Raw genomic sequence first — 23,608 nt, 5'->3', positions numbered from 1 at the left:
GCCTAAGATCATGATCTTGATTTTCTTTCAGACCCTAATTGTAAACTAGAAGACAAGACAGATGATGGAGAGGTGCTAGACTGTAAGAAAAGGCCGGATGAAGGGGAGGAGTTGGAAGAAGAAGCTGTGCACAGCTGTGACAGCTGCCTCCAGGTGTTTGAGTCGCTGAGTGATATCACAGAACACAAGATTAATCAATGTCAACTGACAGGTAAACAATACATATCATTTTGTGTCTTTTTGCACTGTTCCAGTCCTGATTTCCATTCTCTGCTTCTGAGTTCCCTCCTTCTTTGTCAGTTATTTTATTCCTACACTTGAATATTTAGATTAGACCTTTATCAACAGATTCAGGGCAACGTTATAATATAAATGGGGCTTTATAAATTTCTTTATATTGAAGGATGTATGGAGAATTACACATTGGCACCTTATTTAAAGTGTGCATTAGCTGTCTGTCCTGGCTGCTGCATGTGTTTTCTGGATTCATACTGTACAGCTTTCCATACTTTGCTGGCATAAATACATTCTCAAGTCACTTGTGAATACAGTAGCATATATATTTATTCCTCTTATAAATGGGTTTAACTGTATCTGCATAATAATGAATTTGTACAATGGCATGTGCTAGATCTGGATCGAATGTTGTTTTAGTCTAATTGTTAACAAGAAATGAAGCAAACTCTTTATAGGGAAAATAAAACCCCACCTTTAGTAAGGGGTAGAAATGAATGCTGATCAGATGCTATTTACCTGAGCAGAGTTGGCTGAATGGATCTGTAGCCTGAATTATTTATCTTTTCAGGTATAGAAAAAGCAAATTAAAGAGTTGGGTTCCTCACTGAAATGATTGTAGACAGGCCCCTCACCCTGGGAAACCATATTGAATATGCTGAAGTAGTTTTGTCTTTTACATTTGCTGTCTCTTTCAGTGGTACTCTCTGTAGGCTCAAATAGACTCGGTGTCAGTAGAAAAGCATTTTTATTTTTTATTAGATGGTATGTTATTTCCAGTCACTACAATATAAATTGTATTTATTGTGCAGAGCAATTATGTTTAAAACCTTGCTTGATTAAGTTTTTGCAATTATAAAAAACTGTCCCTCTTGTTTGGAAATGCTCTTGGAAATTGTCTATGCTTGTGCTCATGTTTGGAGAACTTTCTGGGTTATTTTTGGTTCCAGTGAATCCAAGTTGTGGCTAATTCTGGAAAGATGACGTAAAAGTCAAGTAGCACTGGAGTTCTTGAGAGTGGACTATGAGAAGGTGAACAGAGGAGGAGGAAGAGGGCAGGAGCAGAAGAAAAGTTGAGGAAGTAATAGGAAGTTGCCAAATGGTTTTAATCCCAACTTCAAGATAAGGAAGATGAAAATCTGCCACAGCAGGAAATGCTTGCTTTTGCTAACATTTTGCTTTGCCTTTTCTTACTTTTAAAATGTTTTAATCTAAGATATAGGTACTTTAGCTTTTCCCTAATCACTGCTGCAAACTCYTAAAAAGTGCTTGTCTATGTTACTCGTGGTTTCTGGCAGTACAGATATTCTCTCTTSAGTTTGAACAACTTTTCTTGCTGCTCTGTCCTTTTATTTGTACCTTCTTTCTTCTGCTCTTTCTTTTCCAAAAAGTTAATGGTTTTATCTTATCTCTTCTTTCTTTCTCTCCCACAAAACCTCCTTCCCACTTCTCCAAATTCCCTGAATCTCTGCTTTCCTATCTCAAATCCTATTTATTCATCCATATTTTTTCACCTTGTTCTGCTGTGGTCCTCTTCCCTTCCTGGTTAGGTCTTGCCTCCATTCCTCAGCAAGCCCATGATTTCTCCTGCCAAGCAGGAGCTCTGCTTTAGTGCTACAAGCAGAATGTGCTGGACACTGCTTGCACGGTCACCTTGGGAAACTGAAGAGAAAGGGATGGGGGCAGCAACAGCAAGCGCCTGGAGCACTGCTCCTGCACTGCTGCCACCAGGCCTTGCAGGGAGCTGGCATGCTACATGAGAGGGAAAAGAAGTCTCCTGGGATTAGGACGCTTGGGGTGCATGGCAGGAACATATGTGCGATGTTAGAGGGTGGAAGAGTGAAAACTATTCCTGTAGGAAATTGTTTAAATCACTAAAAATGCATTTACCTCTCTTTCAAGGAAATTTGTGAAAGTTTCAAGGAAATTTGTGATAGAACCACGTAGACTCTTTAGAAACTTGTCTGCCATTTTAAAAAATGCCAGCTATTTTAGCCTCTGAAGTTCACATTTGATTTTTAAAGCCCTCCAAACCCTGTTTTCAGATGTCTGAGCAAGCAGCAGCTTATCTGATTTTTCTGAGTTTGGAGCTCTGTGGGATGGCTGAGGAGCTGCACTCGCAGCCACAATTTATGTGCTGCATGTGTTGCCTAGTTGTAGGATCCTTTCCCGTACATTTCCACTGGGTTACATCAGGAACTGCGTGGATGGGACAAACAGGAACTCAAGACACTCTCTAGTGACTTAGATACTCTCTAGTAAATCTCTGAAGTGAAACATGACTGTTGAGTTTCTTAGTGTCTTGACTGTACCTATTTTAACAACTGGTAGTGCACTAGGATAAGAGAACTGAGAATGAGGCTTTCCAGCATAGATCCTTTAACTCATGGTGGACCTTCTGATTTCTAATTCTGAAAACACTGATTGTGTTCTTCTGAAGCTTTGTCACTTAGCAGACAGACTAAAATCACCATACTGAATCCCCATTCAATCAAAAAGAGGTATGAGGTGAGGGGAGCTGGTTTGTGAATGAGAATGGCGGGCCCATTCTCTCAAAGTGAGAGTTACCTTCCACCTATTCAGAGCATAGAGGAATAAGAGACTTAAAACTCTGTGAGATTTAGTTCTCAGTGTCTTAAATTGCTGTTTGCTCTCTCTCTTTTTTAATTTTTTTTTTCTCAAAGGAGAAGGAAAAAAAGTCTGCCCCAACAGGTTCCTTTCTGCAATCTATTGTTTGAATTGAACTCATGTTCTTTTTCTAGAGAAGGCCATAGTTGCTCTTTTATCCTAATGTGTGCACTATTGATCTTGTCAATTTGGGTCTGATCCAGTATCCATTGAAGTCAATGAAAAAATTCCCATTGACTTCAGTGGAGGATAGAGCAGGCCCTTCATGATCTATTTACTTTTTTTTTTCTTTTTTTTTTTCTTTTTTTTTTTTTCCATCATCTGAAATTCTTGCACTGAAGCTTTCTCTGAGAAGGTGATGATTTATTTATGTTAATTGCTGACACATCCTGTGATGTTTGTGGAATACAGATAATGGATAAAGGGGAGGAAAAAGTAAAAACAAAATCCTTGCATTATTTGTAACCAGTGGCACGTAAGATGCTGAACTATATGAATTATATCATTAGAAGAAATAGGCAATAAAAATATGTTTTAACAGTGTTTCTCTCTGATGTTAATGCTTTTCTCACCCTATCCTTCCTGGGGCATTTTCATTCAATAACTTATGAGCCCCTTGCACATTTTCGTTCTCCAAGTTGCATGTGTAAGCAAAGGGCCCTCTTAGCATGGCTGTGAAACAGATGTCCTTCACTACCGAGGAACCCTCAACACCACCTTCTCTCCCTCCATTCCCAAAAGATGGGTTTCATACAAGCTTCACCTTCTGTGCTTTTGCCATATATGCTCTCGGTGAGACAAAAATTGATCAATCTCTTTCTGCAATCTTCTGCTTCACCTATAACCTGCCCTCCCTACGTAGTGCTTCATGCTGTTTGTTTCACCTTATTGTCCAAACTCTCAGGGATGATATTCTACGATGTCCTCTCTGTGTAGGTAAGAGCTGCCTTCACTTCTTCTGGCTGGCTCTGCGTATCCAGAGGCAATCGCCTCGGGCTTGATTCTCTTGAAGATCTAGCAGGTCACTTTGGAATCATAAGCCTCAGTCATAGCCAGAGCAATGCTAGAAAAGGAGCATCCAGTGATGCTGCCTTGCACCTTGGCAGTTGTGAAGTGCGCATGTCATCCTAGCTGGCTGAGAGGTTGCACAACTCAACAGTGATGGAAGTGCTGGTACAGGAGAGAAGCCTGCCATCTTTCACCTGAGTGTCAGTAGACCTAGTGTTTGTTACAGATGACAGAAAATAGGCTGCTCAATCGTATTTAGTCCTAAGGGTGTTCTGAGAGAAAAGGCATGAGCTATTTTCTGCATAAGAGATACTTATTTTACCATTAGGTGATTAGGTAAACTTAGTTTTACTGCTTTGTGGTCTAACTTAGTGCAACAACTTTGACGGCATTGAGTGTGTCAGGCAGAGTTGAGAGCCACTTGTGTTATTCCATAAATTGTTTCTGGTGCTGAAAAGGCTACTGATTATAGCTGTGTATCCTCTGCTAAGGAGGAGATGTAGCCCTTTTGTCTAGTGCTGATGAGAAAATCTTTTCRCATTCCATCTGAGATGGAATTCCAACAGATGTGATGGGGTGAAGTCATTCTGAATGCTGCTCTCCACCAACACCAGGCTGGCAACTTTTAGCTGAGTCAATGCTTGTGTGTTTCCCATTATGACCAAGCTAAATTTCATGAGTGTCGTCCTCTTGTGTGGCTGAAAAACAGATCACTCTCCTTCTGCACGTCTAGAAATAAGAGGCTGTGCTTCCTAACAGCTTTGCAGACAACATGTAGCACGTGTCATGGAATTACCAAACGGGAGGTGATAGAGATTTTACTCTAATGGTTTCCTGTTCTTGCTTCTTTGCTCCTCTTCTGAGYGCCCAGGAATCTTTCACCTTTCTGAATGAGGTGGTAAAGCCAGGACCATCTCTTTCCCGAGAAGACATGAATACTTCCATGGGGATTTTATCACAAAAAGATGTATGCTCTGCACAGTGAAATTGTGATCTATCTTGTGAGCACTTTACATGGTCATACTTTGAAATTTTGGCTAGTGTTGCTCTTCCTGTAGTAAGAATCCTAAAGCTGGCTAAGCATCTTGCAGATCTTGCTATTGGTTTTTCAGTTTCCACTATTTCTGTGTACACATGGCAAAGGTCTCCCACCATCCCTGCAGCACAGGAGAAAAATCTGAGTTGGATGAAAGTGCTTGTGAGGACAAGGACCCTAAGAAGTTAAACCCGTGATGCACCACAAGGAGCCTCATTGCAGTCAGTGGCATGCTGCCAAGCACTGTGTGCCAAGTACAGTTACTTCACTTGAGAGAGTCACCCTGACTCTCTTGAGAATTCCTGCACCAAGAGCYGCATATGGATTTTACATTAAACAGYTATTGAATAAAAGACAAGCATTGCTCAGGCTGGGGACTTGGGCCTAGGCCACTCACTCTTTTTCCCCAGGCTGTTTCCCAGTTGCTGGACTGCAGAGGCTTCTGCTTTTCCATTTGCTTTGGATATCAAAGGTCTGACTGCTTTTCCACAAAATGACATTCTGTTTGACTGAGAGAGTGGAAAGCAGACCCTCTCCTCCGGTTTCCTTTCCCAGCCAACACATGTTGCAGTTTAGTGAGTTGTGGACTCGAATCCTTTTAGAATTACGTGGTCCAGGACTCTGTCCCCTAATCCAAATCTTGGATTCAGGGGTGGGGAAAGGGGGAATGGGGTAGCAACTAAAACATTCCCTCCAAAACTGAATTAAAAGAGCAATGATAATTTCATAGCTACAATGGCAAACCCAGTCTTCTGAGAGTGGGTCTCTGAACCTGCCTATTGGAGTAAGCCTGTCAGTGCAGTGGGATGCTCTTACGTATTACAGAATGACCACGGCATTACAGGAGCTCTAAGTCCTTTAAAATGTGGTAATTTGGRATGTCTGCTGCACAGAAACTTTTAAGCAAAACTCCGTGCTCCTAGAGAGGGGAGATGAAGGCTTTGATGATTACAGCCTTCAACTTTTATATCCAAATCACACTTAAACCTTCTCGTAAGTTGCTTGGCACTCTTGAGATGTGCAGTGAACTTCAGTGTCCTGGAGTTCAAAGCAGTGAGAGYAGAGTGCATAGACTTGTGGATGAACAGTTCCATGATGAACAGTCAACATGGGTAAGGAGACATAAACTCCTCCCCCTTGTGCTGGGAAACCATTAATCTCTCCCCTTGAGGCTATTAATGAAGTCGTAAAGCCAGCGGCTCGTCACCTCTTGGGTTTTTAAAAGCCGCCTGTCGCTCCTCCCGAGCTGTCTGCCAGTGACCCCTTGTAAATGCAGGTAGTTGACGCCTGTAGCATGGAACCAATACTCTTGCCTCGGGAGCCCCCGTAATAAACCTGCTCGTGAGCAGGAATTCTGAATGGCAGAAGTCTTGTTCTGCTAAGAAGGGGAAGAGGAAGCAAGTGTTGGTTGCTCTTGTCCTAGAGCTTCACGTGGATCTTTTGCTGATACTTTTTCTCTCCCACTTTTGCTCCCTGTTTTCCATTTATTGTGGGCTGACTTCTCCATCACTAAAGAGGCGGATGATTCTTGCAGCCCATCCTYGCAAGGACAGCTTTGGCTTGTCTGCTGTATGTGTCTACTAAGGACTTTGCACTGTATGAAACTGAGCTTGCAACGTAATGGAAGGAGACTTTATCAGACCCTATGTCCCCGCATTGATGACAAAACCTGGCTGAGCACCATGGACAGGGACATCTCCCTGCTGGCCCAGGAAGTGCTGGCGTGCAGSAGCAAGCATGAATTGCACCGTGTTTCTCTCTTTGACACAGCATTTTGCTGCAAGCAGCCCCAGTGTAGTGGTTACAGGGCCTAGACCTYGGTACAACGCTCTATCAACTGTCTTCTACATTTAAATAATCCGGCATCACAGTTAGTGCTATTTGGGTTCCTGTTGCAGCAAACGTGCACCTTTCTGGGCAAATGGAGAACGGCAGCAGACTTGGCCAAAGTGCTATTGTGCACATTGAGGAGTTCACTCCTGCCCAAGCCAGTCACCTTGAGACTAGTGGATCCTGCATTTGAGTCATGCTTTTCACCACTCCATCTCAAAGCTTCTCAGCAAATAATATTTCACAGAGGATAAGTAATGATTATGGAAGATTACAATACACCATTCTGCAGGTTCAATGACACTACATTCCTACCACCCAAAATCTATTTTTCAACATAGACTTAGCTTTATGTAATTTATTTATCTTACCTCACTTCAGCAGCAGGACGTATGGATGCTTTTTATCAATCTATTCCAGAAGACATGTCTGTATGATGGATCCTTTTTTTTTGATAAAGGGCCATAGGACTATGAATTAGATGTATCTGATGCGGCATTGTGAGCAGCTGAGATATTGCAGGGCCCTCAGAGGGCCATGGCCATGTTGCATATAATCCTTCTTCTGGCTTTGGTGCTTCTGAGTGACCAGGTGGTCTCCAGAGAGGTTCCTTGTCCACAGGGGAATAACTTGCCCAGCTCCCTAGCTCTTTCAGACTTAGGTCATTTGCCTCCCTTGCACTGTGCTGAAAATGAGCCCTAGCTAGATCCAAGGCTTTATTACATTGACAGACTGTTGCTCCATTTATTTATAGCCACTGCTGGGTGTTGGAAAGGTCAAGCCATTTCCTCGCAGAGCATTTCCAAGTGGGCAGTGCAGGGTATCTCTCTGTGTCACCGTTTGGCTACTGTGTCTTTCCAATTGAATAGTAACCTCCCTCCCCCAGCGCTCAAGTGACACCTCCTGCCTGGTTCAGAAGAGGGTCCAATTTCTGAGATGTGCCAGGTGCTGACATGAGGTAATCCACTGACCTTTAGCAGGCATTGTGTGGAGGGCTTAACTGCCAGAGCTCGTCCCAGTTTTGAGAGAGCTCTACTATAATCACTATGTGATCTACGCAGCTGAAATTCCCGATCCTTATTGTCCGAGGAAGACGGTCGCCTGCAGGGGAGAGAAGGGGAGTGTGTGAGGGGGAGTCATCAACACCGGTGCTTATGTGAAGAAGGAAAAATAGTTGTTAGTTACCCTGTGATAACCATGCTTCTTCCAGTTCCTGGTATAATCAATACGGMTCCTGTGGCCAGGCTTGTCTTCCTGCTTTTCACAGTCCTCAGTGATCCAGACTATGAACTGGAAAGCTGCTACTGATACAGGGTCACAGCTGTCCTGACCTTTATCTGCTACGGTGGGAATTCACGTGTATGATTCTAATAGACATGCTATTAAAAAGCAAATAACGATCAAGTCCTGCGTGCATGCACATATGCACACCTCCAGCCCATAGCGACTGCAGTGATTCAGAGGATCAGTTCCTGTAGGGTAAATACCTGTTGTTTAGTATATGTTTCTATTTTCCTGGAATATTTGCTGTGTGTTGCCAGTGTATGGCAAAATGGGTTGCCATGACAAATTAGTCTTTCTAAATAGTGAGTTTCCTGCACCTTCTAAAATTATTTTCCTAAAATACTTGCTGTTTTTATTATTGGTGCTTGCTTTAATTACCATTTAGAAATGAACTGAATGGGAGGTACAACAGAGTATCATTACTTATATGTTCAGCAGTTAAATTCATAGCTTGAGAGCCAAATGCAACAAAATGCCCCACAGCTCTTTAAGATTTTGCTTAATATAGTTGTAGAAGAACGTTAATTCATGTTTATACAATCAGCTGGATGGTGTAAAGGCTTCTGAGTGATATGGTAGTTCACTAACATGCTGTYTGTGTGGGCTCTGTTTATCATCTCRAGCATTGTCTGGAGGGTGTAAAAAAAACCCCTCTTTACAGAAAAGTGAACTGTTGAAGGAGAAAGGACCCCAGTCCTTGCCTGGTCTTGACATAAAAACTGGGGTGCGATTGTTGTAAAATCACTTCTGCTTTCATACTCTCACTTTCCTAGGAGGGACAGGGTTAAGACAAAGAAAAGATACATCTTAATTCACTTAGGATGTTCTGAGATCTGCCTGTGCCTTTTGAGAAAGATATTTATCCTACTGAGTGCCTGATTGCAGAAATTCCCTGTGATGTTCATATAGCAATTTAGCACTGACATAGGGTGCAACACCTACTAAAAATACTGGAACTTACCATGCCTTTAGCTAAAGCTCCACAGTATTTTACAAGATGCCAGATCTGCTTTTAATTCCAGCTACTATTCCACAATGGCTCATAGTTGAGTCAAGCTCTTTCTTAAAGTGAACTCTTAATATTCCTAATTTTGCATCCCTGTTCTTGTACCAAGAGGTCATAGTCCTTAGCTGTGAATATCATTTGGGAATGCTGTAGTATAACTGAAATCTATGACCTCTTAATAAGCATCAGGAGGAAGAGATGGGGATCATTCTACAGTGCGCCCTGGGGGTACATTCCCTTCAAGAAGCCAAGCTGGAACTGTTCAACTTTTTTCTTTCTTTCAGTTTTTTACCTTGAGGGGGAAATTGATCGATTTGGAGATGATTATTCCATAATCTCTGAATTTTTCTTCTACACTGCAGTGGGAACTCCTTGAAGTTTAAAGGGGTTGTCTCCTGTGTGCACTGTGAAACAAACCCAAGCAATTTATGGGGACAGCAGTTCTCTTAGCAGASTTAGTGCAAGAGTAGGCAAGTTTGGAAGTAAAATATCAGGAGTCTGTGGATGGAAAGGTAAATTTGTAGTTAAATTTGACTAAGTATGATCACTTCTTCTGATTTGGGATTTACTTTGTGGGAGGAAAGTGAAATTTTCCTAGGAAAGAGGATGCCTGAGAGATGTGATAGAACAGAGACGTTTAATGACGAATTGAAGCAAATTCAAAAAAAAAAAAAGGTGAACAGGCTCTATACTTTTCAAAATTCGATTTGATAGGAAGTTTTTGATCCTGATTTAATAATAATATTAAAATCTGGAACTTTATCTGTGATGATATAGTTTAAATTTACTCCGTCTAAGGATATCAAAATCCTGTTAAGTTTATGCATATATGGGTAAATTGATTTTTTTTTCTCTGTAATATTTCCGAGGCACATAAAGTAGAGCAAATCTATTATGACTGTATATAAAGCAGGAAAGCAGGCCTTCGGTACCGGGAATGAATTGGAGTGTTTCAAAATGCCTTTCCAAATGCATCTCTCTGTAAGATAACGTCACGGATTGGCACTTCATCGATATATATAATATATGGGAGTTCATTTTAAATTTCATTAAAATACCTGTCACTGGTTTATTACCTCCCTATGTGTGCCTGGCTCSGGTGCCTCTCATTTGCCTTCCCGCCGCATCCCAGCAGGAAGCGCAGCCTAATGGCTGAGGGAAGGTTGGGTGACTCATGCGGGGGAGGCTGGAGAAGGGTCAAGTTTTTCAGGCACTTTGCAAATCTTCCAGCAGCTGTAAAAGCAATGGGTAGGGAAATGAGAGGCAGCTCCTGGTTTACCTTGTTGTGACAAATGTAGGCTTCAGCATATGTGTGCGTAACACGTCACCGTTGCTCTTAGCAGGGAAATTAACATTTTAGTTTTTTCTTCTGTATGCATTTATTTATTACTGCAGTTATCTGACTTCTGGCCAGAAGTGATGCTTGGATTTTCTTTGCTAAAGAATGAATATGTTTGATCTTTCCTGTACATTCAGTTTCTAAGCAACACGTCCTTTGTCCTTTACTATTTTAATATGTCAATAACCTCAGGTTTCTGTATGATTTTAATTGTTCTTCTAAATTGCATTTGAAATACTTAAAATAGTTTTAGTATTTYCTTTCTTTCTGTAACATTGTGATTAGAATATTTATAGCACAATCTTTCCTTTACTAAGAGGCCATGTAACTTGACTGGATAACGTTTTCTCATTTATATCCATCAGTTGTTGGCCATAATCTTTGCCTCACTGAAACCAATGGGAATGTCATTATTATGTTCACATAGGGTAGGATTTCTACTAGTGAGTTCACTCACTGGATTGTACTATTACTTGCAGGAATTTTCTCTGAGATTTTCAGACCTCAGCCTTTGCAACAGCCTTGATGGTTTCCAAATAGTTGGCAGCTAATGAACTTATTTTTAAATAAGTCCTTCCCAAAGAACTGACAGATTGTGGCATTAACACTGTCGTTGATAGCAGTTTCCCAAGGACAGTTATTCTTAACGTAGAAATGCTTCTTCCCTATGCCATGATGCCAGATACTTTCGAAAGCTAAGGCTGAGGAAACAGAAAAAGTGCAGTTTATCCTCTTAAAATTAGATTCCCTCTCTTTGGTAGCTCTCTCCGCCTCTCACTGTCTTTGATTTCTGCTTGGTTCTTTCAGTGCTTATTTTTGCTACCGAGGCTCAGCTTTTCTGTCCTGTCATCTTCACACTTTCCATTCTCTTCCCGAGCACCTCCGGAGGGGAGCCTGCCTTTGTGCTGCCAGCCAGCAGGTCAGCTCTCCCTGTGCTTCTCCCTTTGCCCGAGAAGAGTGGAGATGATTTTCTCTGGTGCTGGAGTATCCCACTGCTTCTCTGCTGCCTGTCTGTTCTCTCTCCTCTTTGGCTTTTCAGCTTTCTCCTGTTTGTTTCTGCTCCTTTTTTTTGCCTCTAGGACCGCCAGACTAGTGCTACTATTAGCGTTGGCTACTGCTGCAAGAACAGCAGGTTGAAACTCAATACACTTCGTTTCGTTCTACAGCCTCTGCTGGATTAAGTTTACATTGCTTTTTATAGGAATCAAGACCATAGATGCAGTGTCAGGTCTACAGCTTGTCTTATTGCTGGCCCAGTTATCCATTCCAACAATCCCACTCTCGACTTGATCATTTTTGATTCTTTTTTTTTTTAATGTTCCAGCATTTAAAAACAATGTGTAACGTTTTCCTAGTACTATATCATAGCAGATACCACTGAAAACAGAGCAATACGTTCCAAAATGATAGAAACATTTACTCCTCATAGCCTAGGGGAAAGGAGTGTTGGATATTACAGCTTATTTTGTTTGTCTGCTATCAATGCAGGCATAGTTGACCTAATGTATTGCAGAGGGGGAGTGTGTGTGTGCTGAGCTGGCTTCCTATGAGGCGATTGCCTTTTCTATTGGATTTCTGTTATTGGCCACTGCCTGAAGTACTTAAGAATTACCTGTGTAGTTCTCCTCTATGGGCATGGAAAGAGGCCTGATACAAATTACAGTCTAAATTCTACCTATTGCAAAATTCATAGGCTTGAATATTAAATCAAAGAGAATCCCTGTATGCTGCAAGCCCCATAGATTTTTTTTTCTCATATGTCTGTTGAAATTACACCTCAATTAGTGGATCTGATGCTGTGAGGATGGTGGAAGGGGCTTCATCAGACATAACTGCTTAATAAATATAGTCTGTGGGTATCCCTCCTTGGATGTTGGGAAACTTTATATTTAATATGCTTAGAATTATTGCACAATGCCTTTCATTCTCTAGTCTCCAAATCTTTTATACAACTCTTTATCTACAATGCCATGAAACGCAGCCAACTTTGCAGGAGAGGAGAGGAGAGGACAGCAGCAAAGACCCACGTGACCTAGTAGGGGGAGACAGGAAACTCAGGCCAAGAAAAACGTGGCAAAACTCCTGCTCTCGTGAAAAATGCTGCGGGATCTCAGCTGTCCACAAAAAGCTGAGTGTTCTCCGTTTCTTCCAATCTGTTTGGACGGGTTATTCCACATGCACGTTGCCAAAAGCTAGCTGACGTTGTGTTGTTCAGGTGAGTAGTACTTGTGGGAGCTGCATGTTTTGGAGTGGCTTGGCTTGCTGTCGCTCCCTCCTTTCAGAGGGCCCTGACAGCCAGAACACTGTCGTCGTAGGCAGGGGGAGGACGGCCTTSATCAGCCAGCTGAAGATCATGCGAGGGCTGCCAGTCCCACACAGGCCTGAATTATGGGGTTCAGGAAGTGGCTCGGCACAGCGTTTAACCCCAACGTTGTGTCCTGGCCCTCCCTTTTTTTCCTTATCTCTGCTCTCTGGGAGTTATAGCACAATATTTTGACTTGTGAGCCCAGAGGGTTGACTCTGGCAGACACTTAAGGTAATTATGGGCTTACTTATACATTTTACTGTCAAATTACGTAATTTTCGGTAGAGGGCATAATGTATGCTTTCTAATACACACTCGTTGAGGCTTGGGGTTCTGTCTCTTTATTAGCTAGCTTAAAAATCAAACCACTTGTTATAATAGACCCTGGTGCAATTGCTGTAAAATGCAGACATCATTCCTTTCTTCCCTCCCCTAATATTCCAGGATATATAAATGTAGGATGCTCTGAGTTTGTATTTGAAGTGTGGAATGCATTTACTAAACAGTGGAAGCTATGAGGGCTACAAGGAACTTCAGGTAATCTGTGAGCTCTTAGTGAAKCGAGGCACAGAAAGATCATTCTTCCATTAGCCAAGTGTAATAAATGTGGTTTGCAATCCAAATGTTATTTACATAGCTTATCAGTTTATCAGCTGTTCTCTTTACTTTAGGGTATGTAGTTTTATCAGAACTACATGACTGCTGTCGAGGCACAGGAATGGAGAGGAACAAGCAAGAGAAACAAGCAAACAGAAACATCTTTTAAAACAAATGAAAAATAAAATGATATTTTCCAATGTTTTCCTATTGGCTAAAAAAATAAAGATTTATTGTCCGTTGCAATTTCATTTGATTACACTGGAACTGAAGAAATTTTACTTTAAGTATAAAAATGATTCATAACCTTTCCTCTGTTATCATAAACTGATTTTTGTTTTCTGAATGGAAGAGGAATTGGCCCACTAAAAGSATGCACAGTAATCATCTTTTCATATGAAAGGATTTTCCAACTTTTGACTGGCTTTAAGTTGCTTGTTATAGTCCCCTCATCCTGGTTCTTACACTTTGCTTAACTTGCTGAATAAAAGAATCTTTCTGCCTGGTTCTCAATAAGCAGCTAAAGTAGATTGAAAGAAGAGTAATTGTGAGTTAATTAGATTGCACATTAGCTTTTGGAACATGGTTCAAATATAGAAATTTTTTATTTGTCTTTTGTAAAATAGTGTTTGCCTATAAAGATATCGTATTTTAAAAAAATCCAATATAATTATGTTGTACATTTCAATGAAATTTAGAATTTCCTATCTTACCAAAATCTTACCATTAAGATTTTCTGCTAGCATTTCATCTGCAAGAAACGTGGACAATCTTCATTTTTTTTTCTCACAAGAAGTTGTACAGTCTCCAGGACCAAAAGGTTTATTTATATATGTGAGTAACTAACCTACTTTGGTGAGATGTTTCTTGAATAGCRTGCATAATATTATGTCACTGTGTAAGTAAAGGCTGTAGCACTCCCCCGTTTTAGTCSCACAAGATTTTAAAAAACAATAAGTCTGTGTGACCAAAAAGCAGGATCTCACACCTTTCCCCTTTCTCTCTTCTTCTTTTTGTCTTTAATTTTTAACATAGACCCGCTCAGCTTTATGTAGTTCAGTGGAAGTTCATGCAGCAGCGGATTAATCATTCAAGAATGGATAGCCAAGTAAAGTTATTTCAATTTCAACTGTACACCTCTAAAACTGACCTCATAAAATGACTTCTCATATGTTCTTTGACTTGCTTCTTCTGTGCCCAGCCATTTTATTCGATGAACTAGCAAAGAAGGAAAGAATAAAATTCCTTGTTTCCTCTTTGTTACTTAAAATTCCACCCAGTCCTTAAGCCTGTTTTCTAATTATTGAAGGCCATTTCTTTCTAATTTTTCTTCTCTTTCCCCTTTTGGGGAATTTTCAAAATTCTTTCTTCCTTTCTGTGCTATATATACTGGAAACTTGTCCTACTAGAAAGAGAAATGTTAGAATGGTATATTTGATCTTCAGTTGTCCTTTTAAAATAATGTACCTGAAGAAAAATGCCCACTGATTTTTCTTATTTTCAGAATTATTTGTCTTYACTCTCAGAAAAAAACAATATTAATTAAAAGACAGAAATGGTCATTTAATATATAGTTGAGAAAGAAACCGTGGAAATGATTCTGCTTGATTGCTGGCAAGAAAATTATGCAAGCCATTGCTCCCTCATGAAGAAAATAGGTTTAAAGTCCACTCGTTTCTTCTATTGTTAAGCCATGAGTAGACTTTAAGCTATTTAAAATTACTGATCCTGAAAAGCCAGTCTACATGAAAGGGGTTCAGAGAGTGCATAGTTGAATGTGGAGGGGGACCAGGTGATAGTAGATGAGTTAGACAAATTGCCATCACTTTTCATAAGTAATTACTTACAGTCAGAATCCTCTATTTCATGCAGATAATTAGTAGCTTCAATGTTTTCATCCGGAGAAAAGCATTAAGGTCTTTTTTTTTTTTTTTTTTTTTTTTTTGTAATTGTGAACTTTTCATTTTGCAGTGACTACTGAAGAAATATAGAATGCCTCTCTCTTAAATCTCTGTCTGGCTTGGGTTTAACTCCCAATGTGAGAGTATCCTTTTGCCATACAGTTTTTAACATATTTATCTTCTCAGTATCTCTGTAAGGTTAGGAAGATCTAAGGGTACTTAAAAATAAATACAGTAAGAATTTATTTATAGTGGGATTTGGACACTTGCAACCAAAATTGTGATCCTGAAAAGCAATGCTCAGCTGTTGCCTCACCTAAAAGACACCTTCCTGACACACTTAATGGTCTCTTATCTCAACCTGAACCTAGAATTGACATTCAGAAATTCAACGCTGAATTTTCTCTTTTCACTGCTCTTCATCTTTTGAGGATCTGTAGCTGCTTTGCATATTTACACTAGCTTATACTACTTACGCTAATTATATGCTTATAAACTAGTTTAAATGATTTGAAAACAAGTATGCATAAAAGTATAGCCAGATTTTAGTTTACTGAGCAAAACTTGCTACCCACTGATTGTATCTTCCAAGTGGATCTCCAACCTATGTTATTTTGCAGGCATGTGAACAGCCTTCTGTGGAAGAAATAAAATAGTCTAAGCAAGGTGAAGAACATGATTCACAAAAATCTTGAATTGCTGAGTAAATATCTTAATAGTTGAAAGGATAGAGAGGTGTCTGAGACCCATGCTGCTTTGCAGAGAAAGTTAACAATAATCCCCTGTCCCTTCTTTCCCCCATCATCACTCCMATTTAACTTACAGTACCTAAAAGGGTTAAGTATTGGCATGAATAAATGTGACTAGGAAATAATACAGTAAGCAGAACTGTGTCTCTGTGCTTTTAAGGCATGCTGAATGCAGAACTAGCATCCCAGGTGAGCGAACAGAACTCTGAATTTCAGCGTAGTCCCTTCAAGATACTCCACAAAGATTAACCTTTCCTTGAAAAGCAGTAGTTAGGTATTACTGTGGCATCGTTTTTTAGTCTTTTGTCTGCATTGGTGTTTGCCCTAGCAAGTGAATAAGTAAATAGTTGGGGAAAGAACCATGTGCTCAGTGTAATAATCAGATTAATATGAGAACCTAAGCTGAGTCTGTTCAGGGAAACTCATAATACACAAGTCTGCTAAGAAAAGAAAAGCTGTGCACAGGCAGGTAACTGACAGTCAGCCCCCTGTAATGCTGAAGTTATCCAGAAGTTTCCATTGTKCTTTGGGTATCAGAAGGAAAGAGAACAATGAAGAAGAAAAGTTTATTGCATAGGACAGAGTAGAAGAGATCTCAATGTGAAGAACCCTACTGTAGAGTGGTGCCTCCATRCAGTGGCATGGTAAGATACTAGGTGGAGATAATTTAGCTATCTGGGTAAGGGATGTATTAACCTGCAAGCAAAAAATTGCCCTTTCTCAGGATGCTGCTTCTGTTGCAGGGCTGGTGAGATCCTCAGTAATGTACTTTGTATTTGCTTTAATGCACAGTGTGGAGGTACCAACACTGCAAATTTGATTTGCAAAGACAGAAGTGCTTGTCAAAGACAGAAGAAGTCGGCTTACCTTGGTTGCTGATGTTGTACCACATTTGGTTAACATGAAGCTGACTCTTTGAGATATAAATTTCTGTGGAACTCTGTGGTCTCACACCTGTGTCCACTGGACTGGGCAGGTAGACGCATCCAGAAGCAAAGACTGTCAGTCACAAAAGGCAGAAGGTAACCCAAAATGTATTGCTCAGCCTGTTGAATTTGTTCCCCTTTGGCCTGCTGAAGGTAGACCAGGTAACCTTTCTGAACAGGGAAATAGAGCTCAGTCTCTGTGTGTCAGTAGTTCTCAGTACTTCTGTGTGTCACACCCTTATTACAATTTGTTTCATTTTATATTCCATTTTTCCTTGTTAATTTGCTCCTGTCAGTAGTTAAAACCAGGTAATTTGATCCAGAAATGATGTGAATCATCTACGGAGAATTGAAGCGTACAGAAATTTAACATGAAAGAGAGACCTGTCTTGCACCTGTTTTTCTGCACAAGTATACAGTGACCCTAGAGAAGTTAAATACGGAATTCTCTTTAGAAAGAAAAGGCAGAAATTCTGCATGATATTAAGGAGAAAAGAGCCTCAGGGAGGATCTTTCAATCACTATGAGCTGACAAAATGCTCCCGAGCAGCACAGTCCACTTTTAGCGTCACATTGAAGAATGGAGACACAGTTCAAGGGTGTGCTATTAGTATCGCCAACCCAAACTGCAAGTGTAAATGTGATGGAAAGGACCCGGCTACAGACAGCTAGCTCAGTTGCTGAGTGGTAGGAACTTGAGAATACTAGCAGGTCCTTGCTTGAGATCTTATTAAAGATAAGGCTCTAAAAATTCTTGAGAAAATTGGAATCATTGATTTATTTATCTTTTTTTTTTTTTTTTAAGCTGGAGCATACTGACTTCTTTTTTAAAAATGTAGAAGACCCAAACAGAAGAGAATAACCTGAGGAAGGATAGGCACTGCTGCCATCTTTATTAGTATCCTGTGCCTCACTCGGGTGGCGYTCACAGTTACCTGGGCAGCTCTCAGGCCTCTCCCTCAAGGACATCTACAGTGCTCATGAGACAGGGCTTTATAGAGCAGACTCGTGCAGCTCCCTGCTGCAGAAATGATGTGATTACTGGCCATAAGAAATCAAAAGGGAGCACTACATTATTCCCCACTGCAAATGCAATCCAGACCAATAAGGTGTAACCTGCAGTGACTAGGAAAATTAGCCTTCCCACTGTATTGTATGAGGGAGAAGCATTTTGGAGTAAGATGAAAGGTAATTTCTCTTTGGAAGTGGGGGTGGCTGCCATGTCTTTTGTGAGAGGCTAAAGTGCCAGGCTGGAAAACTGCAGGATGGTTTGAGTAACAACTTCTTTAGGCCATGCAAGTGTCATTCCTCAAACTTGCCTTTTCTCTGTTTGAAAAGAGAAGAAACAAAGGAGATGGCTTCCTACGTAATTTTTCTCAGATATGCAGGAAATGTTAGTTCACTGAGCAGCAGAATATAAAAACAGGGCAGTTYTGATATCATAAGCAGTAATGAATGCATGATCTTGAATGACTGAGAACTTCCCCCCAAAGCCATCTGGGCCCATCTGGGCATGATGCCCTCAGCCTCCATGGTTGAAGAGGCTGCAAAATGTGCCCTAAGGGAGAAAGACTTGATGGCACCTCAAGGTAGGCATGTATTTTTTCCCTCTCATTTTGTGAATTTCAGTCAAAACAGACCCCACACCAAAMTGGCCCTGCAGCATCAAAGCTGACAAATCTAAGCTGTGATAGAACAAGGGAAATAGAATTCGTACAATAGGAGATTTTACAGAGGCACCAGCCAGTTTCTCAGGCCCTATCCAGAGGGATGTCCTTTTAAGAAAGGACCTCAAAGTGCTCAAGTGAGTTCTCTGTCATATACAGGTGCCAGATTAAGTAAATCTAGTAGATAAGAACAGTAGTGTAAGCTGTGACAGGAAGGAATCTGAAGTTCGAAGTGGATGACAAATCACGGGACAGTGATGTGGCCTAGGATGGGAGGAACCTCTGCCATTGCGCAGGGAGATTGTTTGGTCTTTGGCTCTTTGTGAATTGCCAGAAAGACTGAAATCCATAAGCACCCACAGCAACATAACACAAAATTCCAGTTGTTGGCGCCTTTGGAAAGAGTCAGCATGAACTTTCTGTTCCTCTAAGTACTAACCATGACTCGTTGCCCTACACTGGAGTAGTCATCTTCATCTATATCTTAGTAAAACACGCCTAAGTCATTTGGTGTCACTGATGGAAATCGGTATAAGAGTGAAGCCACCAGCCATTTCTTCACATGCACAGTGTCCAGGAAGGGTGATGTCAGGGAACTGTGTGGCACTCCACAAGAAAGTGCTCTTGGGTGAACAAGCAGTAGTCACTGCAGGAAGAAAACAATATATGGAATCATGGCATGACTCCATACGTTATTTCTTCAGTGCCCATGGGACCACAGATGAGTCAGCAACAGTTCATGGTTTGACAATTGTAACAAAATCAGTATGGATGCTTGGTTCTCATCCAGGGACAGCGGGAGGTTCTCAACCAACAAAGCCAATGCAGTCTAGTCTATCAGGACATCTGTTGCTTATGAGAGGAACRATGTAAACAAAGCACAGCCCTTTCTTCTTGTTTTATCTGTTCATTAACAATGTGATGCCTTGTGAACCATAAACATACAACGCATACTAGTTACTGGCTTTAGTGCTTATTATACTGTTGTCAACTCTGAAATACCCTATTTTAAGATATTTGTATCACTGTAGTAGGGATAGAGGGCAGGAGTGGGCTTGCTTCCTCGAGGTGATGAGCTGTCTTGGGGTATAGTACCACTCATGTCTGGTTTTCACGCCATCACACATCATAATTTAGGATATTTTGCCTCGTGTTGAAGCTGCTGCAAACTCAGAAATCCACAACTATGCTGGACCACAGGGCACAGGGGAAGAGACTGAAGCTATCACCAAATGGCCTTGCAGGAACAAGGTATTTTTAAAATAAAACTTTCCCAAATTATGCAACATTGGAGGGGAATGGTCTTTTCCACTCTGGCAAAATTTCTTTCCTGAGTTCCTTGTCAGGTAAAAGATTCAGACCTTGTGTATGAGCAAAACACTGCCAGCAAGCACTGCCAGCAGGGAGAGGAGAACTTCTCTCCCACAACTGGTGGTTAAYGTTGGGAAATCTCCGGTAGCTTCTAAGAAAAAAATCAGAAAAAAAGCCTCATAGGTTAATGCATCAAAGAGAAAAAAAGGAAATAAATTCATTTTGGTTTTTCCATGTGCCCAGTTTAACTCCCTGAATCATTCTGTTAACACTGGAAATACAGAGAGGCAAACAGGAGTTAAGTCCCGTCTTGACTCTGATGGCCAAGCACAAGGGAAGATCATATATTCTGCTCCATCCTTCCTCCTCTTTCAGATGAACTYCAGCTAGATGAATCAAGTAAACATACTTTTAGAGAGGGATTCTATGTTATCATTTTGTTAGACATTTATAGGAGATGGGATTGAATTGCTGCAGAGTGTAAATGTGATGTGGGGTCTAGTCCTGTACGTATTGTTTTTAACTCCTGCATATGTTGCATTGTTCCTCTTTAGTTATCATTTGAATCAGAGTCTTGCTGCAGTTTACATCGTAATTTGAAAGTAAACAGTGTCTTAATCTTTAGAGGGTTAAATGTTACCTTCAGTGTTTGTGTGTGAGTCCCTTTGACCCTGGCAAGGCGTCCGCACATGGAAGAAGAGGGAGTGCAGCCGTGTCCGTGGCAGCCCTCAGGCAGTAGCCRGAGTTTGTTCTAATTAAGGGAGTCTCTAGTAGGAATTATTCTGCGTTTCTCAAATACGTAACCAATGAGTTCTTCTATTAGTCCATTCTTCTGCTTTAATAGGGATTTCTAACATTTCCTGTAGACTTTCAGAAGAGAAGTCATACCGAGGGCATTGTTCAGGATTTTAGGCTCTGCTCATCATTGCATTATTTCTAATCAAAGCACCTTTTTGGTTATTGTGTGTACTCATGAACTACAGACAGCAGGCAATATATAAATTTGACTGTTTTTCCATAGCCACGATGAAAATAGCATGAAAAGAATTGCTTTTCATTTTGCCTGACAGCTAGTTTTAATTTTATTCATCATTTTATCAGATTATATAACATTCCTGTTGTCTGCATCTGTCTTTTGACTGCTTTCCTCTCTTCCTTTTCTTTTTTCCATTATGTTTATGCTGAAAATATGAAAACAACAATAAAGAAGAGACCAATAATAGCTTCTTGCAGTAAAAAGGGCTTATTAAAAGGATATTTTCTGCCTGGGTGAAAAAATTCCTTGAAAATATCATAAATACTTTATAACACACAGAGCTACAGTTTTATTGTCTTCACAAGTTGATTGTCTAGATAAGGCATTAAAAAAAAAAAAACAGAAACAAAAATAAAATGTCACATTTAGGAAGAGTAAGTAGGTGAGTTTTCTTCACAGTACAATTAGGCRGATTGCAGATGAAACATCAAAACAGGATTAAGTAACCATACAGAGGGTGAAAGCTTTTAAAGGCGGCGTCTGATGACAAAGTGGGTATACTTTCATTTTGCAGAAAAATTGCTAATACTGTAGCATCCAATGGGCTTGGTTTTATTACATGTTTACAAGGCTCTTCATTGTGGTCTCAGCAATATGAAGAGCTCGGCAAGCACGCAATAAAAACCGAGCGGATTTGATGTGAGCACTATTCAATGGTGTCCCTTGTAGTGGGGAACTTCTGTTTAAATAACCGCTGCAGGCTTGTGACACGCTCCCTAACCTTGGATTCCAACGATAAGGAGCAAAAGGAGGATCTTTCTAGTAAAGCCTTTAGATTGTGTTTGTTTTCTTTTCTATAAGTACATAAAGTCTTTTATTTAAGATATCCAAGATTTGCTGGTAAGGATGATTCATAACCGAAGTCCAGTTTTCCTTTGGGATTAGGCACCAGTGTTTGTTTTTTGTTTTTCTAGCATAGCAACTGAATTTCATCATTCATTTTGTCATTTAGCAATAGAAGACAACTTCACCAAAGAAGCTCACAGTACAAATAAAATTGAAGTAAATGGAAGCCATATGTTGTTAGTGTAATTTCCAAGGTTAAGGAGAAGGTATAGTTCCGACTGTATGATTTTTAGTGGAGAGACAAGTACACTTCGTTATCAGTAGCACTGAGTTTTTAGGGATTTTTAAATAGTTATTTATTTTGTTAATGGTAGTTTGAAGAACACATTATGCCCAAAGTGTTCAGAGCAAGGTTGTTGCCTGGCAGTAATCCATTTCTTAACTTATGTACAACTGTGGAGTTATTAATGCTAGTCAGGTTATGTGCAAGGATTCAGGAAAATTCTTTATTCCTCATTGACTCCTGACAGTTATTGTACCTAGGAACTGGGTAACGTGTTCTGAAGTGAGCAATTATGGAAATGTTTACTTCACTGGCTGCATGTAAATGTGTGCAGAGAATGTACCAGAATTTTTCCTTGGGGGTATTTAATTCTCTCCAGGGCAATGAAAATCAAATGATTTCTTTTTTTTTTTTTTTTTTTTCCAAAGCTGGGATGTTTTTTTTAAGTGCTATAATGCAGCTGAATAATGATGAATGCAGTAGACAGAAAAGAAATATAGAAAGAACTACCAACAGATCTGGAAAAAAAAAAAGAAAAATAAGGTGGAAGCTAAAACCTAAAAGGAATAAAATGGGGGTACGGTGCAAGGGAAGGCTTGTGGCAGCTTCAAGTTTGCAGGAAAAAAGCTATAAAATGGATATGCTACTATTCAGGAGTAGTACTGTGCATGTAATACATCTGTTTTTTAAGAACATTAGCGATTGGCTCAGTATTGTTCACATTGGAGGGCATCACACTTGCTTGTTAATTAAATGCAGTATCAGTACCTACTGTCCCTGAACAGTTGGGGAAAAAATCCCAATATGTATACAGATCTGTGGAATTGCTGTGGATGCAAGTGGATCTCATACAAATGACAACTGGATTGTTGTCCTTGCTTTTTAATGTCTTTCTCCGAATACTTCACTACTTCTTCTATACAGCCATTCAGAGAAAGAAGCTTGTGTACTGAGAAGGAATTTGGGCAAATCTATAGCTTTAGACAGAAATTAAATGGGAAGTTTTCATCGCTGAGATTTTTTAAAAGCCAAATCATTCTATAAATGTACATTAATATCATATATAAGCAGTTTGGACTAAAATCTGGGAAAATCTTCCACATTATGTAACCTGTGCAGGAATCTGAAACTTATAGTGTGCTCAATGCTGAATGCTCGCCAAAGGAAAACTGAATTCAGACATTCTGAATAAGATTATTAATTATATCAAAGTGACTTAAAAATCGGGAGTTTGCACACATTATTTTACAGTAGTGAGAGTAAATATTAGTTTAAATTGGCCTCGGTGGTCATACGCCTGTCATTAGACAAGAATTAGATTACATTAATTAAAAAAAATAGTTCCTGACCTTTCTGCTCTAATTTTTTTTGTGTGTATTTTTCCTGAATTTCTTAAGGAAGGGTTTCATAAAAAGGGTTTTATGTCTTGCAGAAAATTGAGTTTTGTAGACATTACCTAACTCTTGATTTGTCACACTGGGATCAATAACATTTCGCTGCTCTTAAACACACAGAATCACAGGGGACACATAATGTTTTTTATAAGTGCAGTAAAGTTAACGTGTTGTTGAAACAAAAACTCCTCTGACAGTCCTGTAATAAGTACACTCTGAAACTAGCAAATTATCTGTAATACTAGGAAAGGCAGGAAGAGCGCTTAAGAGTACAATGTGTACGTTGTT

General features: G+C 40.1%; 1 protein-coding gene across 1 annotated transcript in view; it reads left to right on the top strand.

Annotated features, from left to right (window-relative positions):
• ZNF521 (zinc finger protein 521) overlaps positions 1–23,608 on the top strand; it is a 208,577-nt gene that overhangs the window by 5,628 nt on the left and 179,341 nt on the right. The window contains exon 2 of the mRNA XM_026035384.1: positions 32–211. The gene's annotated coding sequence lies outside the window, so the exon portion shown is untranslated. The remainder of the gene's footprint in view (positions 1–31; positions 212–23,608) is intronic.

Source organism: Nothoprocta perdicaria, unplaced genomic scaffold, assembly GCF_003342845.1.
Source record: "Nothoprocta perdicaria isolate Ctin4 unplaced genomic scaffold, notPer1 scaffold_16, whole genome shotgun sequence".
NCBI lineage: Eukaryota > Metazoa > Chordata > Aves > Tinamiformes > Tinamidae > Nothoprocta > Nothoprocta perdicaria.
Note: the sequence above shows the minus strand (reverse complement) of the source record. Positions and strands in the feature narration are given on the sequence as shown.